This window comes from Manis javanica, chromosome 2 (genome assembly GCF_040802235.1).
Source record: "Manis javanica isolate MJ-LG chromosome 2, MJ_LKY, whole genome shotgun sequence".
Classification (NCBI taxonomy): domain Eukaryota; kingdom Metazoa; phylum Chordata; class Mammalia; order Pholidota; family Manidae; genus Manis; species Manis javanica.
The window spans coordinates 129812346-129829096 of record NC_133157.1 but is presented as its reverse complement, the minus strand read 5'-3'; the positions used below and the strand labels follow the sequence as shown (position 1 = coordinate 129829096).

Here is a 16751-nt window from a genome sequence, read left to right as displayed (position 1 = left end):
GAAAACATAGTTTAGTGCTGTAAGAGGGCAAATGTAGATGATCAGATGATCAGGTGTGTGCCTATGGACCAAGTATTAATCCAGGCTAGACAAGGGCATCAAGACATCCACGGATGCAGAAGATTTCTCTCAAAGCAGGGGGGGTGAGGTTCTGAGCCTCACCTCTGTTGATCCCCAAATTCTCACCTGATGGCCCCCCTGCGACTGTGCCTGTCTTAGGTTGTTCCTCCCTTGAGGAATCTTACCCGTCTCTGGCTAACCAGTCATCTTCTGGGGCCATACAGGGAAATGTAAAGTTGGTAAGTGAGAGAGAAGCCATATTGTTTGCAAAGGTTAGCTTTTTACTTCTTTGCAGATTTATGCCCTGTGGCTTCTATGCCCAGCACTTGTCTCGAGGTATCTTTACCACCTGGAGGAATTATGATACTCGGTAAATTCGATATGAGGCACGAATTCTATTTAAGGTTTGTAATTAGGAAGGAAGAAGAAAAGCTATAGATGTAGCATATGAAGGAAACTTGGGAGGATTGATTATTTCTTTGACATATCTTCTTGTATAGTACCTTAAGTATGTATAGGTTTTAAACTACTAACTAATTTGCACACACATATTAACATAATAGGAATACGGTGACATAAACAAAGCAAATCTATAATTACCAGCCATCTCCAGTGAAGCCAAGAAAACCATTTAGGCACCCTAGGCATTTGTGAAAATTTATCTATGATATGATGGGTATTTTCCAACTGTACTTGAACCATCAGACAAATTAAAGCAGCCCATTTCTGGGATCTGTTCACATCCCATATGTTCTTTTAACCATAGATAGTCTATAGTCATGAGATTTTGGGGTGCTACAACTTGCACCCCTCCCAACTCCTGGTTGAGTTCCAACAGTACAGATCCAGTCAAATTCGTTGTCTCACTGTATGCACATGCCAGCCTAGACATCTCCCTCCTCCTTCTTATGGCAAGTCCAGGAGACGGTGGGCTGGATGCAGCCACAACCGCAGCATCGTCCTGATCCCTGTGGAGGCTTTTTGATGATCATCCCCCTGCACGAGTCCACCAGAGAGTGCTGATGCCGGAAGCTCCTCCTCATATCGTATCTTAGTTCATTTTCTGGGTATCCAAGCTAGGCCTTGATCTTCTGCGTAGAAACAAACAGACCCTTTGCCCACACTTTGACATGCCCTCTATACCACTGTGCAGAACTCATTGGAGGTCAGCACACAGTAACTGCTTTTTTTTTTTTTTTTTTTAATTAAGAGAAAGGAATATTATCAGAAAAGAGTACCTCCATAGCTGATCATCTGACACCCTTTAAGTGATCAACATTAAGGATATTTAAAGCATGCGTTGATCTTTGATTTACCAATAGTTTTATCCTGTTAAGGAGTAATCCCCCTTTTCTTTCTTTCTTTCTTTTTTTTTTTAAATTTTTAATCTACACTTACCTGAAGAATACTATGTTTACTATGCTTTCCCCTATATCAGGTCCCCGCTAACAACCACATTACGGTTACTGTCCATCAGCTTAGCAAAATGTTGTAGAGTCACTACTTGTCCTCTCTGTGTTGTGCAGCCCACCCTCCCCTTTCTCCCTCCCCCCCATGCATGCTAATCTTAATACCCCCCTTCTTCTTCCCCCCCCTTATCCCTCCCTGCCCACCCATCCTCCCCAGTTCCTTTCCCTTTGGTACCTGTTAGTCCATTTTTGGGTTCTGTAATTCTGCTGCTGTTTTGTTCCTTCAGTTTTTCCTTTGTTCCTATACTCCTCAGATGAGTGAAATCATTTGGTATTTCTCTTTCTCCCCTTGGCTTATTTCACTGAGCATAATACTCTCCAGCTCCATCCATGTTGCTGCAAATGGTTGGATTTTTCCACTTCTTATGGCTGAGTAGTATTCCATTGTGTATATGTACCACATCTTCTTTATCCATTCATCTACAGATGGACATTTAGGTTGCTTCCAATTCTTGGCTATTGTAAATAGTGCTGCGATAAACATAGGAGTGCATCTGTCTTTCTCAAACTTGATTGCTGCGTTCTTAGGGTAAATTCCTAGGAGTGGAATTCCTGGGTCAAATGGTAGGTCTGTTTTGAGCATTTTGATGCACCTCCATACTGTTTTCCACAATGGTTGAACTAATTTACATTCCTACCAGCAGTGTAGGAGGGTTCCCCTTTCTCCACAGCCTCGCCAACATTTGTTGTTGTTTGTCTTTTGGATGGCAGCTATCCTTACTGGTGTGAGGTGATACCTCATTGTAGTTTTAATTTGCATTTCTCTGATAATTAGCGATGTGGAGCATCTTTTCATGTGTCTCTTGGCCATCTGTATTTCTTTTTTGGAGAACTGTCTGTTCAGTTCCTCTGCCCATTTTTTAATTGGGTTATTTGTTTTTTGTTTGTTGAGGCGTGTGAGCTCTTTATATATTCTGGACGTCAAGCCTTTATCAGATCTGTCATTTTCAAATATATTCTCCCATACTGTAGGGTTCCTTTTTGTTCTATTGATGGTGTCTTTCGCTGTACAGAAGCTTTTCAGCTTAATGTAGTCCCACTTGCTCATTTTTGCTGTTGTTTTCCTTGCCCAGGGAGATATGTTCAAGAAGAGATCACTCATGTTTATGTCTAAGAGGTTTTTGCCTATGTTTTTTTCCAAGAGTTTAATGGTTTCGTGACTTACATTCAGGTCTTTGATCCATTTTGAGTTTACCTTTGTATATGGGGTTAGACAATGGTCCAGTTTCATTCTCCTACATGTAGCTGTCCAGTTTTGCCAGCACCATCTGTTGAAGAGACTGTCATTTTGCCATTGTATGTCCATGGCTCCTTTATCAAATATTAATTGACCATATATGTTTGGGTTAATTTCTGGGGTCTCTAATCTGTTCCACTGGTCTGTGGCTCTGTTCTTGTGCCAGTACCAAATTGTCTTGATTACTATGGCTTTGTAGTAGAGCTTGAAGTTGGGGAGTGAGATCCCCCCTACTTTATTCTTCTTTTTCAGGATTGCTTTGGCTATTCGGGGTCTTTGGTGTTTCCATATGAATTTTTGAATTATTTGTTCCAATTCATTGAAGAATGTTGCTGGTAATTTGAGAGGGATTGCATCAAATTTGTATATTGCTTTCGGCAGGATGGCCATTTTGACGATATTAATTCTTCCTAGCCATGAGCATGGGATGAGTTTCCATTTATTAGTGTCCCCTTTAATTTCTCTTAAGAGTGACTTGTAGTTTTCAGAGTATAAGTCTTTCACTTCCTTGGTTAGGTTTATTCCTAGGTATTTTATTCTTTTTGATGCAATGGTGAATGGAATTGTTTTCCTGATTTCTCTTTCTATTGATTCGTTGTTAGTGTATAGGAAAGCTACAGATTTCTGTGTGTTGATTTTGTATCCTGCAACTTTGCTGTATTCTGATATCAGTTCTAGTAGTTTTGGAGTGGAGTCTTTAGGGTTTTTTATGTACAGTATCATATCATCTGCAAATAGTGACAGTTTAACTTCTTCTTTACCAATCTGGATTCCTTGTATTTCTTTGTTTTGTCTGATTGCCGTGGCTAGGACCTCCAGTACTATGTTAAATAACAGTGGGGAGAGTGGGCATCCCTGTCTGGTTCCCGATCTCAGTGGAAATGCTTTCAGCTTCTCGCTGTTCAGTATAATGCTGGTTGTGGGTTTATCATATATGGCCTTTATTATGTTGAGGTACTTGCCCTCTATTCCCATTTTGCTGAGAGTTTTTATCATGAATGGATGTTGAATTTTGTCAAATGCTTTTTCAGCATCTATGGAGATGATCATGTGGTTTTTGTCTTTCTTTTTGTTGATGTGGTGGATGATGTTGATGGATTTTCGAATGTTGTACCATCCTTGCATCCCTGGGATGAACCCCACTTGGTCATGGTGTATGATCCTTTTGATATACTGTTGAATTCTGTTTGCTAATATTTTATTGAGTATTTTTGCATCTACATTCATCAGGGATATTGGTCTGTAATTTTCTTTTTTGGTGGGGTCTTTTCCTGGTTTTGGTATTAGGGTGATGTTGGCTTCATAGAATGAGTTTGGGAGTATTCCCTCTTCTTCTATTTTGTGGAACACTTTAAGGAGAATGGGTATTATGTCTTCTCTGTGTGTCTGATAAAATTCCGAGGTAAATCCGTCCGGCCCCGGGGTTTTGTTCTTGGGTAGTTTTTTGATTACTGTTTCAATTTCTTTGCTTGTAATTGGTTTGTTTAACTTTTGTGTTTCTTCCTTGGTCAGTCTTGGGAGGTTGTATTTTTCTAGGAAGTTGTCCATTTCTTCTAGGTTTTCCAGCTTGTTGGCATATAGGTTTTCATAGTAGTCTTTAATAATTCTTTGTATTTCTGTGGAGTCTGTCGTGATTTTTCCATTCTCATTTCTGATTATGTTGATTTGTGTTGACTCTCTTTTTCTCTTAATAAGTTGGGCTAGAGGCTTATCTATTTTGTTTATTTTCTCAAAGAACCAGCTCTTGGTTTCGTTGATTTTTGCTATTGTTTTATTCTTCTCAATTTTGTTTATTTCTTCTCTGATCTTTATTATGTTCCTCCTTCTGCTGACTTTAGGCCTCATTTGTTCTTCTTTTTCCAGTTTTAATAATTGTGATGTTAGACTATTCATTTGGGATTGTTCTTCCTTCTTCAAGTGTGCCTGGATCGCTATATACTTTCCTCTTAAGACTGCTTTCGCTGCATCCCACAGAAGTTGGGGCTTAGTGTTGTTGTTGTCATTTGTTTCTATATATTCCTTGATCTCTATTTTGATTTGTTCATTGATCCATTGATTATTTAGTAGCATGTTGTTAAGCCTCCATGTGTTTGTGAGCCTTTTTGTTTTCTTTGTAGAATTTATTTCTACTTTCATACCTTTGTGGTCTGAAAAATTGGTTGGTAGAATTTCAATATTGTGGAATTTACTGAGGTTCTTTTTGTGAGCTAGTATGTGGTCTATTCTGGAGAATGTTCCATGTGCACTTGAGAAGAATGTATATCCTGTTGCTTTTGGATGTAAAGTTCTATAGATGTCTATTAGGTCCATCTGTTCTAGTGTGTTGTTCAGTGCCTGTGTGTCTTTACTTATTTTCTGCCCGGTGGATCTATCCTTTGGGGTGAGTGGTGTGTTGAAGTCTCCTACAATGAATGCATTGCAGTCTATTTCCCTCTTTAGTTCTGTTAGTATTTGCTTCACATATGCTGGTGCTCCTGTATTGGGTGCATATATATTTAGAATGGTTATATCCTCTTGTTGGACTGAGCCCTTTATCATTATGTAGTGTCCTTCTTTATCTCTTGTTACTTTCTTTGTTTTGAAGTCTATTTTGTCTGATATTAGTACTGCAACCCCTGCTTTCTTCTCACTGTTGTTTGCCTGAAATATGTTTTTCCATCCCTTGACTTTTAGTCTATGCTTATCTTTGGGTTTAAGGTGAGTTTCTTGTAAGCAGCATATAGATGGGTCTTGCTTTTTTATCCATTCTATTACTCTATGTCTTTTGATTGGTGCATTAAGTCCATTTACATTTAGGGTGACTATTGAAAGATATGTAGTTATTGCCATTGCAGGCTTTAGATTCGTGGTTACCAAAGGTTCAAGGTTAGCTTCTTTAGTATCTTACTGCCTAACTTAGCTCGCTTATTGAGCTGTTATATACACTGTCTGGAGAGTCTTTTCTTCTCTCCCTTCTTATTCCTCCTCCTCCATTCTTCATATGTTGTGTGTTTTGTTCTGTGCTCTTTTTAGGGGTGCTCCCATCTAGAGCAGTCCCTGTAGGATGCCCTGTAGAGGTGGTTTGTGGGAAGCAAATTCCCTCAGCTTTTGCTTGTCTGGGAATTGTTTGATCCCACCATCATATTTAAATGATAGTCGTGCTGGATACAGTATCCTTGGTTCAAGGCCCTTCTGTTTCATTGCATTAAGTATATCATGCCATTCTCTTCTGGCCTGTAGGGTTTCTGTTGAGAAGTCTGATGTTAGCCTTATTGGTTTTCCTTTATAGGTGACCTTTTTCTCTCTAGCTGCCTTTAAAACTCTTTCCTTGTCCTTGATCCTTGCCATTTTAATTATTATGTGTCTTGGTGTTGTCCTCCTTGGATCCTTTCTGTTGGGGGTTCTGTATAATTCCATGGTCTGTTCGATTATTTCCTCCCCCAGTTTGGGGAAGTTTTCAGCAATTATTTCTTCAAAGACACTTTCTATCCCTTTTCCTCTTTCTTCCTCTTCTGGTATCCCTATAATACGAATGTTTTTCCTTTTGTATTGGTCACATATTTCTCTTAGTGTTGTTTCATTCCTGGAGATCCTTTTATCTCTCTCTATGTCAGCTTCTATACGTTCCTGTTCTCTGGCTTCTATTCCTTCAATGGCCTCTTGCATCTTATCCATTCTGCTTATAAATCCTTCCAGGGATTGTTTCACTTCTGTGATCTCTTTCCTGACATCTGTGATCTCCTTCCGGACTTCATCCCACTGCTCTTGCATTTTTCTCTGCATCTCATCCCATTGCTCTTGCATTTTTTTCTGCATCTCTGTCAGCATGTTCATGATTTTTATTTTGAATTCTTTTTCAGGAGGACTAGTTAGGTCTGTCTCCTTCTCAGGTGTTGTCTCTGTGATCTTTGTCTGCCTGTAGTTTTGCCTTTTCATGGTGATAGAGATAGTTTGCAGAGCTGGTACAAATGACCGCTGGAAGAGCTTCCCTTCTTGTTGGTTTGTAGCCTTTTCCTGGGAGAATAGCGACCTCTAGTGGCTTGTGCTGGGCAGCTGTGCGCAGACAGGGCTTCTGCTTCCTGCCCAATTGCTTTGGGGTTTATCTCCGCTGTTGCTGTGGGCTTGGCCTGGCTGGGGCTGTTCCTCCAAAATGGTGTAGCCCCGTTGGAGGGGGAGCAGCCAGGAGACTATTTATCTCCGTAAGTGGCCTCTGTGCTCCCTGCTGCCCAGGGGGTTAGAGTGCCCAGAGATCCCCAGATTCCCTGCTTCTGGTCTAAGTGACCTGTCCTGCCCCTTTAAGATTTCCAAAAAGCACTCTCCAAACCAAAACAACAACAGCAACAATGAGAGAGGGAACAGAAAGAAAGAGAAAAAAAAAGGAAAAAAAAGGAAAAAACAAGCGATTTTTTTTTGTTTTTTTTTTTTGTCCTCAGGTGCCGGTCCCAGGCACCCGCTCACTGGTCCTGCTGCCCTGTCTCCCTAGCACCAGGGTCCCTGTCCTTTCAAGGCTTCCAAAAAGCACCCACCCACCGGTCCCGCAGGGAAGGAACGCTCAATATTCTTTGTCCTCAGGCACTGGTCCCACGCACCCGCTCACCAGTCCCGCCGCCCTGCCTCCCTAGCACCGGGGTCCCTGTCCCTTCAAGGCTTCCAAAAAGCACTCGGCAAAAAGAGAGAAAAAAAAGGGGAAAAACGCGCGATTTCTTCCGTCCTCAGGTGCTGGTCTCAGGCACCCACCCACCGGTCCCACAGGGAAAAATGCGGGATATTCTTTGTCCTCAGGTGCCGGTCCCAGGCACCCGCTCACCAGTCCCGCCGCCCTGCCTCCCTAGCACCGGGGTCCCTGTCCCTTTTAGGCTTCCAAAAAGCACTCGCAGAAAAGAGAAAAAAAAAAGGGGAAAAACGCGCGATTTCCTCTGTCCTCAAGTGCTGGTCTCAGACACCCGCCCACCGGTCCCGCAGGGAAAAACGGGGGATATTCTTTGTCCTCAGGCGCCGGTCCCAGCCACCCGCTCACCAGTCCCGCCACCGTGCCTCCCTAGCACTGGGGTCCCCGTCCCTTCAAGGCTTCCAAAAAGCGCTCGCCAAAAAGAGAAAAAAAAAAAAAAGGGGAAAAACGCGCGACCTCCTCCGTCCTCAGGCACCGGTCTCAGGCACCCGCCCCCAGGTCTCGCAGGGAGAAACGTGGGATATTCTTTGTCCTCCGGCGCTGTTCCCAGGCACCTCCTCACCGGTTCCGCCACCCTGCCTCCCCAGCAACGGGGGCCCGTCCCTCTAAGGCTTCCAAAAAGCGCTCGCCAAAAAAAAAAAAAAAAAAAAAAACCGCTCCGGTTTCTCTCCACCCGCCGGGAGCCGGGGGAAGGGGCGCTCGGGTCCCGCCAGGCTGGGGCTTGTATCTTACCCCCTTCACAAGGCGCTGGGTTCTTGCAGGTGTGGATGTGGTCTGGATGTTGTACTGTGTCCTGTGGTCTCTATTTTAGGAAGATTTTTCTTTGTTATATTTTCATAGCTCTTTGTGTTTTTGGGAGGAGATTTCCACTGCTCTACTCACGCCGCCATCTTGGCTCCGCCCTTCCACAGTGTGTACTTTTATGTCTGACTTCTTCTGCCCAGTTTTTTTGAGATTCATGTATATATCATATGGTATATGAATGTGCCATAGTTTGTTTATACATTTACCTGTTGATGAACTTTAGATTTACCTACTGTAGTTTTAGCCTACTATGAATAATGCTGCCCTGAACATTCATGTACAAATCTTTTTATGGACATAGGTTTTATTTCTCTTGGGTAAATAGGAATAAAATTGCTCGGTTATATGAGTAGGTGCTTGTTTAACTTTATCAGAAATTGACAAAACTATTTTCCCAATTGGCTACATAGCTTTATATTCCTACCAGGAATGTATAAGAGTTCCAGTTGTTCCTCATCTTTGTGAACACACTTAGTATTTTCTTTTTAATTTTAGTCATTCTAGTGGCTGAGTAGTATTTCCTTGTGGTTTTAATTATCACTTCCATGTTAACTAATAATGTTGACCATTTTCCCATGTACTTACTTTCCACTAATAAATCTTTTACAAGGTGTGTCTAAGAATTCTGTATTTATTCTGTACACAAGTCTTTCATGAATCTTTTCAATTTCTTAGTGATGTCTTTTGAAGATCAGATGGCTTTAATTCTCATGAGGTCCAGTGTATCAGTTTTTCTTTTCTGGGAACTGATTTTTGTGCCCTGAGAAATCTTTACATGTCCCATGCTTGAGATTTTCTCCTATGATTTTTTCCTAGAAACTTTATAGTTTTAACTTTTATGTTTAGGTCCATGTCAGTTCCAGTTGAATTTTGTGATTTGAGGTAGGGAAGAGGTTCATGATTTTTCTCCATTTTCCTTAGTGTAGAACCTATTAAATTATATTGGTAGTGATTGTTAAAGTCAGTATCCATCTCACTGTTCTGTTCAATTGATCTGTATGATCTGTACATCATCATTACAGCCTCGACAGCTTTAGCTTTGTAGTGATTCTTGAAATCAAGTGGTGAGTCCTTCAACTTTGTTCTTTTCCCAAATTGTTTTGATTGTTCCAAATCCTTTGACTTGTCATGTGAGTTTTAGGATCAGGTTGTCAGTTTCTGCAGTCTGGGATTATATTGAACATCGATAGGTCAATGCTGTATCTCACCATTACTAGCAAGCTCACAAAACTAGGCAGTAGTATTAGGAGTCACGAGTCCAGACTGAAGATGACCAACACAGTACTGTGAAGGATGTCTCCAAAAACATTTGATATATCTATCTATCTATTCAGTGTTTTAGTTCTTTACAAGAATTTTAGGCTGAAATGACGATTTTTAACTGAAAATCAAACGGAGACAAATTTGAAATTTATAAAAACAAAATACCATGTAAGAAAGGAAATTGACTACCTAGGGTGTCCCAGCCATGTTAATGCATACAATTTAGTGAAACATTAAATAATATAAGAAATCATGGTAAAGCTATGAGAAGATAGGAAGGAAAAGTGTGTTTTTTAATGTGTGTGGGGAGGAGGGAGGTGTTTTCATTAAAGGAATGTCTAACATTTATACAGGTCTTTTATTTAGAAACATGAGGTTATATCAGAAGATACAGCCAACATTGAAAGTGGTCAGTCACCTAAGAGAAATGGAAAAAAGGATCCCAGGGAGGGTAGGGCCAGTGACTGATAAGCCTGGAAGTATTTGGCTTTATATTTACTGTATATGCTTTGTTGAGATTTATTTTTAGAAGGATGGGGAGGAAAGTTTAAATAGTTTGCTCAAAGTCACTAAGCTAGAAAGACTGGGATTCAAAATTTTGTCTTGCCAAGTCCTTTTCATTCCAAAGCTCGTGCGCTTAATCACTTCTTCCACTCCCTCTGCCTCTCTTCAGCCTGAAGATATTGTCCTAAACACAATTACTGTATGTAGATAAAATGAGAGTTGCTGTGGCCAGGATTCTCACCTGGCCCTGGTTGACTAGCTAGCTCACTACACACGTGTTGGCAATACATTGCTACTGACTCTATATAAAGAGCTCCACCCAGTACTCTGGGGCAATACAGTGGCATGGCTGCAAGCCTTCAGGAGAGCAGAGCAGAGGCTGGAGTGGTGGCAGCACTGAGGACAGAGGCCCAGAGGACGGCAGTGCGGGCAGAGGGGCCCAGAAGCAGAGACTGGCTTGCTGCATGCAGACTCGCTCTGAGTGATCGGGATTTTAGTGATTGACCTGCCACCATGGAAATAAACTTGGGTATAACCCTTTTACCCCAAGAACATTTTACTGTTATATTCTTTGGTCACACTGAATCCATTGTGACCTCGCCGGGGGCTGAAACCCATTGGCAGTTGGCGAAGTCAGCAGGATTCACTGTTGACCAAGGAAAAAGGCTGCCCTTATGGGAGGGGTGCTTCCACGTGCTACCCCTGTGAATGGGGAGACAGCAGATTGTCCCCCAATGGGTGTGTGGTCAGAGGTAGCTTGCCTCCTAGAAGATGGGGCCCCACCCCACGACTGGAGACAAGTAGAGGTGATACCCGAGGCAGTAGCAATAGCCCTTGTTATGGTAAGTAGGGCTTTTGAGAGAGAGAGTGCCTGTGAGGCAGTGGGGACTGTGGGTTGGCTGCTTCGTACAGTATTTAAAAAGTCTACAGAAGAGAAGGACATTCTCCTGAAAAAGACCCAAGAAATGGCGGCACGAGAACACAAGATGCAAACTTCTGTGTATTCCCTGAAGAAGGAAATGGCATTGATGAGAGAGGAGGCAGCACGAGAACACTGGCAGCAAGGTGCCGTTAAAGAGGTAAAAGATTCCTTACAGAATGAGACGGCAGCGCTGCCAGATGCTCTAAATGAGGAAAAGGCCATCAAGGAAAAAGACTAACTCCTTAGGGAAGCACAGGTGGAGGTGGCATGAGAACGCCAGCTGCGAAGCATTGAAGTGAAGGTAAGAGAGCTGCTGAAGACTGAGCTAGCATTGCTGCAAGGCACAGTAGAAAAGGTAAAGGTTGCACCAGAAGAGGTGCTTGGGGGAGGGGAGAGAAAGGTGCCATCAGTCCCGGAAATGGAGGAGCTGGGGAAGGATGAAGGGGTGGTGCCCGAGGCACTGACCCCTCCTGTATTGAAAGCACACCCAGTGGTTGTAAAGAAAATAAAGACCCAGCAGCTGAAAATTCCCCAAGGAGAAGAGTAGCCCCCTCCCCAGGTCGTGGAGCACTCTTATGTTGCACCCTTATACTCAGACTGAGCTGTTGGAATTGGGCTCCCCGTTCAGACAGAAGCCTTCAGAGTCTATATCTGGTGGGCTCCTGTGTCTTTGCGACTTAGGGGTGGATGGAATTGTTCTCCGGATCAGAGATGGGAAAGCTGGCTTCCCTGACAGTGCAGCACACCTTGAGGCAGTGATTACTAAATGCACATTAGACCCCAGGGAATCACTCCCTCCTCACTTGGCGTATGGCTGCACTTCATGCAGTGTGGCCCAATCAGGGTGATCTACCATCCTTTTCTGTTAGATGGCAGACACATGCTGAGCTCCAACAGGTGTTATGAGAGCTAGGCATAAGAAATGCCATCTGTAGCCCAGAGAATTATGACCCAGATGAAGAGACTTTCACTACTGGGATGAAAAATACTGAGCTTCAAACGGCTCCCACATCCCTCTTTAGGTCTCTAGTGGCCATTCTTTCCCCTCACTTAGGGCATCCTATAAGTGAGGTGACATGTACAGTAGCAGACATAGGAGAGGCTGAAGCAATGAGAACATGGAGAGAAATAAGGTCTTCTACTCACAAGAAGAATTTAAAGGGCCCCATGAAGGTTACAAGGACCCAGATGTGGGTTGATTTAATACTGGCAGCAGCATATGAAAGGAAATTAGATGGGAAGTCACATAGGATCTTACTAGATCTATGGCAGCAACTGAAACCAGAGCAGCAGTTCCGCCATTAAGACCAAAGAGGCAGAGGTCAGAGACAGAGCAACAAGATCAGCCTGTGTGTCTGCTAGACTTTTTGCTGGAGAGACTGGAGAACAATGTTCAAGCTTCCTTGCACAGGGACCATTGTAGAGGACTGAGGGCACAAAGATTGAGAGGGGAGAATCCTGGAGGGGTGGAGTGTGGATAAAATGAGAGTTCCTGTGGCCAGGATTCTCACCTGACCCTGGTTGACTAGCTCACTGCACACGTGTGGGCAATACATTACTATTGACTCTATATAAAGAGCTCCACCCAGTGCTCTGTAGCAACACAGCGGCATGGCTACAAGGCTGCAGGAGAGCAGAGCAAAGGCTGGAGTGGTGGCAGCACCGAGGACAGAGGCCCAGAGGACAGTTATGCAGGATGACTGTGCAGACAGGGAGGCCCAGAGGATGGCTGTGTGGGCAGAGGGGCCCAGAGGCAGAGACTGGCTTGCGGCATGCAGACTCACTCTAAGTGAACAGGATTTTAGTGATTGATCTGCCAGCGTGAAAATAAAGTTCGCTATAACCCTTTCACCCCAAGAACCTTTTACTGTCATTTTCTTTGGTCACATTGAATCCACAGTGAACTTGCCTGGGGCTGAAACCCATTGGCAAGACACTGTATTTCATGCCTAATTGGGAAATTATGACCTAAATGTTCAAAGGCTCTTTTTTAAGTGGGCGTCTGGTATTCAGTGTTCTCCAGTGCAGAGCTATGCATGTAGAAAGATGATGGCAAGTATCTGTGGAACACTTGTGAAGAGTAATTCATGCATGCCAGAAAATCTTAAGACATCAGAGAAGCTGCTTCTTGGGCTAGGCTTTAAATATGAGGAAAACTTAGACATGGAGCAGGTGAGGGGTGTGAAAATTAGACTGTATATAACTAATGAGGAAAATTTTCATGAAGAGGGATCTGAGTCAAGAGTGTTTTGCCCTGGTGCAGGGGAGGGAGATAAGATATATTGAGTAGGTGGGAATCAAGCAGTCAGAGGCTTTAAATACCTTATATTTTAAGTTTCAAGTTTTCATGGATGTTAACTTTTGTGATTCCTTGCCAATAAATACTTGGTACGATAAATGTCTCTGTGCATGGCAACAAATAGAAAAGGGATTTGATAAAAAGTTGTGCTTTGGGGAGGGGAAGAAAAAGGCGTGTGATGGGGAGGCAGTCAACATCGTCATCGTCTCAGCACAAGTTCTAAGTAGGCATGCACCAAACTCCTGTCTCCTGATTCTCCATTTAATTCTCACCTTTTGACGTAATGAATAAATATCAATATTGCTACTTTTTCTGAGGGATCTTGAATATATCCACACAATTCTGTTGCAAATCCTTCTGACAAAGGATGTACTATTACAAAACTATACCTGCCATTTTTAAGCGTATTTAATTTGTCAAATAATAAACTACCTACAGTTCCTTATGTGTGGTTGTTTGTACTTCTGCATCTGCTCCTATTTCTACTGCCTAGAAAACTCACACGTTAGTGCCTGTTTTGCTTCCTTATCATTTGAATGCCTACTCAGATTTCAAGTATCAGTGCCTTTGCAACCTTGACATATGCTTATCTCAGTGAAATTGGTTGTTTGTGCCATAGTACTCCCACTATATCATGTTCTAGATTCTTCTACACATTTATAGTACTGGTTTCTTTATAGGTTTTCTGTTCTAGTCTAAGAGCTTTCTTTGTTGAGACTGTTTCTGTTGTCGTTTTTAATTCAGGGTATAGCATAGTACTGGATATGTAATAGGCACCACTAATAGTTTTATTTAATGCCTGGATGATCATATTTTACTAATTTGGGGGTAGGGAGAGATTTTACTTAATTGTTTTCTATTTGATTTTATTACCACCAACCAGTATAGAATATGGATATAGTTTTACAGTCTACTGTTGCTTTTGAAAGATTTTCAGTAAGGCAGAAATGATTCCTATAGAACATAATTCATTTCTGTGAACAAATTTTTCTTTAAAACTTAAATTATGTTGGATGAGAAGCATTTCATTTTATGCAAAGAAAATTTAGCATATAGCTCTGAAGACTTAAAACGGGGGTGAACATAACAGAATTGTACATAATGCAAATTAGATGCTCAGTAACATTTGTTTACATAGTAAATATGCCATAAGTAGAACTTTTCACTTTATGACTTAATTTTTTTCTTCTTTCATTTTAGCATTTATGACAATAACAGAGAACAGAACTATTGTCAAGAATTCTGGGGGTATACTTGATGAAAATGAATTAAGACCACCCTCCCAGCTACATTCTTTTTTAGAGAAGACTGAGACAGGGTTCATATCAGAAAAGAGTGGGTATTAAACTTAATGCCATAAGTTATTACTAATGAATCAAAGTAGAGCAGTACAATTTTCTAAATTTTAGCTTAGATCATGTAAAATGAAAGGACTTTTTAAAAACTTATAATTTCCAATGAAAACAGATTTCTTAAAATCATTAGTTCAAAATTGATAGGTGATTAAGTTACCAGATTGCTTCAGAAAAGGTAAATGTTCAAAGGAAATTGTGACATTTCTCCATTTGTATTTCACTGAAATTCTGGCTCATTTCACTTAATTTTTGAACTGAGATATTTTAAATAGTAGAAATAATACATGCTTATGTAAGAAAAACCTGAATTGTAGCAGTGTATGTAAGGTGAAATTGCAAGTCCCCCTTTTATCCACTTCCCAATCTCAATAATCATTGGTTTGAACTATCAACAGTTTGGTTCCCTATCTTTCTAGATCTTTTTCTGTATACTTTCAAACACATAATTTTTAATGTGTCTTTTTTTAACCAAAATGGCATTATTGAATAATGCATGTTACTCAATGGTATATAGTACACATCTTTATATGTCAATATGTACAAATTTACTTGGTTTTTATTTAGTGGTTGCAAGGTGTTCATCTGTTTATGGCAATTTAGATGATCGCGAGTATTTTTACTATTACAGATGCTGGTGTATAGGACACCCTTGTAGATACATCCCATGTACTCATGCTAGTATTCCAGAAATGGAATGGTTATTTGGTGTGCACTTGAAGATTTTGTTAGGTCTTGACATATTGTGTTCTAAAAAATTTGTATCTATCTTAAACTGGCAATCCTTTAATATCTTAAAAGTAAAGGGTAATAAATTTTAGGGTTAGCTAAGGGAATGGGCTCTTCCATCAACTACTGTCAGATGGCCTACTTAGACATAAATAATACTATAGTAATGCATAGATAATACTATAATAGCAATGCCTCTATACTTGAATATAGGTAGATTATAGCCCATCTTTAGGAAATACTAAAAAGAGCCTTTAATGGCAGATATTGTTGGCTTCTGAGTGTTTCTGTCTCTGATGAGTGCTCTTGCTTACTGAACAAACAGGAGATGTGGTCATGAAAGTCCTGGAGAGATAGAGAAGTGGCTGATCTTTGTAAGAATTATTCTGACACCTAGGAAGGATGCCGGCATTAGTTCATCTCATTATTTGCTTTTAGACCACATGCTACTAGAATGGGAAATAGGTACCTGTGGTATAACATCAGAAATTGGTTGATAATTTTCTAATTCCTCTTACTAGTAATTAAAGAGAGAAAAAAATGTCCAAACTCAGAGACTCAGTGTGTCTGATGGAATTTGAGAAAAAGGCAGATTTGAGCAGAATCCAGCTAGCGTCAAGCTTGTCTTAACTTTTAACACTGAATCCACAAATAGCAGAGAAATGTGCCCAAAGACATGCTACAGGAAAGAGTTTTAACTCATTCTCCAGAGCCATTAACATTCCTGCACACACTCTCTATTGGCCACTTGAGCCCGAAGGGATACTCTCCACACTTCACAGACAGGTACTTTTCCAGTTACCTTCTTAGATATTGTTCTAGGTTTCTTTGTGGAATAGCCCCCTCTTGATTTTCATAATACTCTGATAACCTTTAATGTTTAAATAAAGCATGTGTTCATGTGTTTTCCTCAGCAAAAATGAGACCATTCATTTAGTGCTCTTACTGTTTTGTACAAGAGTTAGACTCTTAAATCGAAGTGCATGGTGCAGAAAAAAATAGCAGTGTGTAGTATCTGCTCAATAAATGCTTACTGCTGATAAGGAAGAAAAAAGGAAAGTGCATGGTGTAAGAAAAGAGACAATGCCAAATAATTCTCAATAAGATTTTCACCCCCTTATTGACAAACCAGGCAACTTGGTCTTTCTTGAAAGTATAATTCAGGTTATTTATTATGAAGTCATGAAAGAATCAAGATTTATTGTGGTTTTCCAACAGCTTTGCTTTTGACATGCTTTTCCTTCTGCGAGCCATAAAATTATTGCTTTTATAAATATATTGCTATCTGGAGAATAGCCATGAGTAGTTTTAACCATGAGTAGTTTCAGGGAAAAAGAAATAATAATAAGCACAGAAGAATTCATTTCCTACTTGTTCCTCTTTGTTTATTGTAAATCTTTACCTTTATTCATTCCTTTATTGGGAACAGTAAGTACTGCCCACATTGGTGTAAATAAAGTCTTC

The 16751-nt window shown here is 41.0% G+C and overlaps 1 protein-coding gene across 17 annotated transcripts in view; it reads left to right on the top strand.

The window, feature by feature from the left end:
* TASOR2 (transcription activation suppressor family member 2) overlaps positions 1–16751 on the top strand; it is a 251539-nt gene that overhangs the window by 43651 nt on the left and 191137 nt on the right. Inside the window, exon 1 of one of the 17 annotated variants that reach the window (XM_073229402.1) lies at positions 12797–14541. The exons of the other annotated variants lie outside the window; for them this stretch is intronic. The gene's annotated coding sequence lies outside the window, so the exon portion shown is untranslated. Of the gene's footprint in view, positions 1–12796; positions 14542–16751 lie in introns of those variants that run through there. 17 annotated transcript variants of the gene reach the window in all.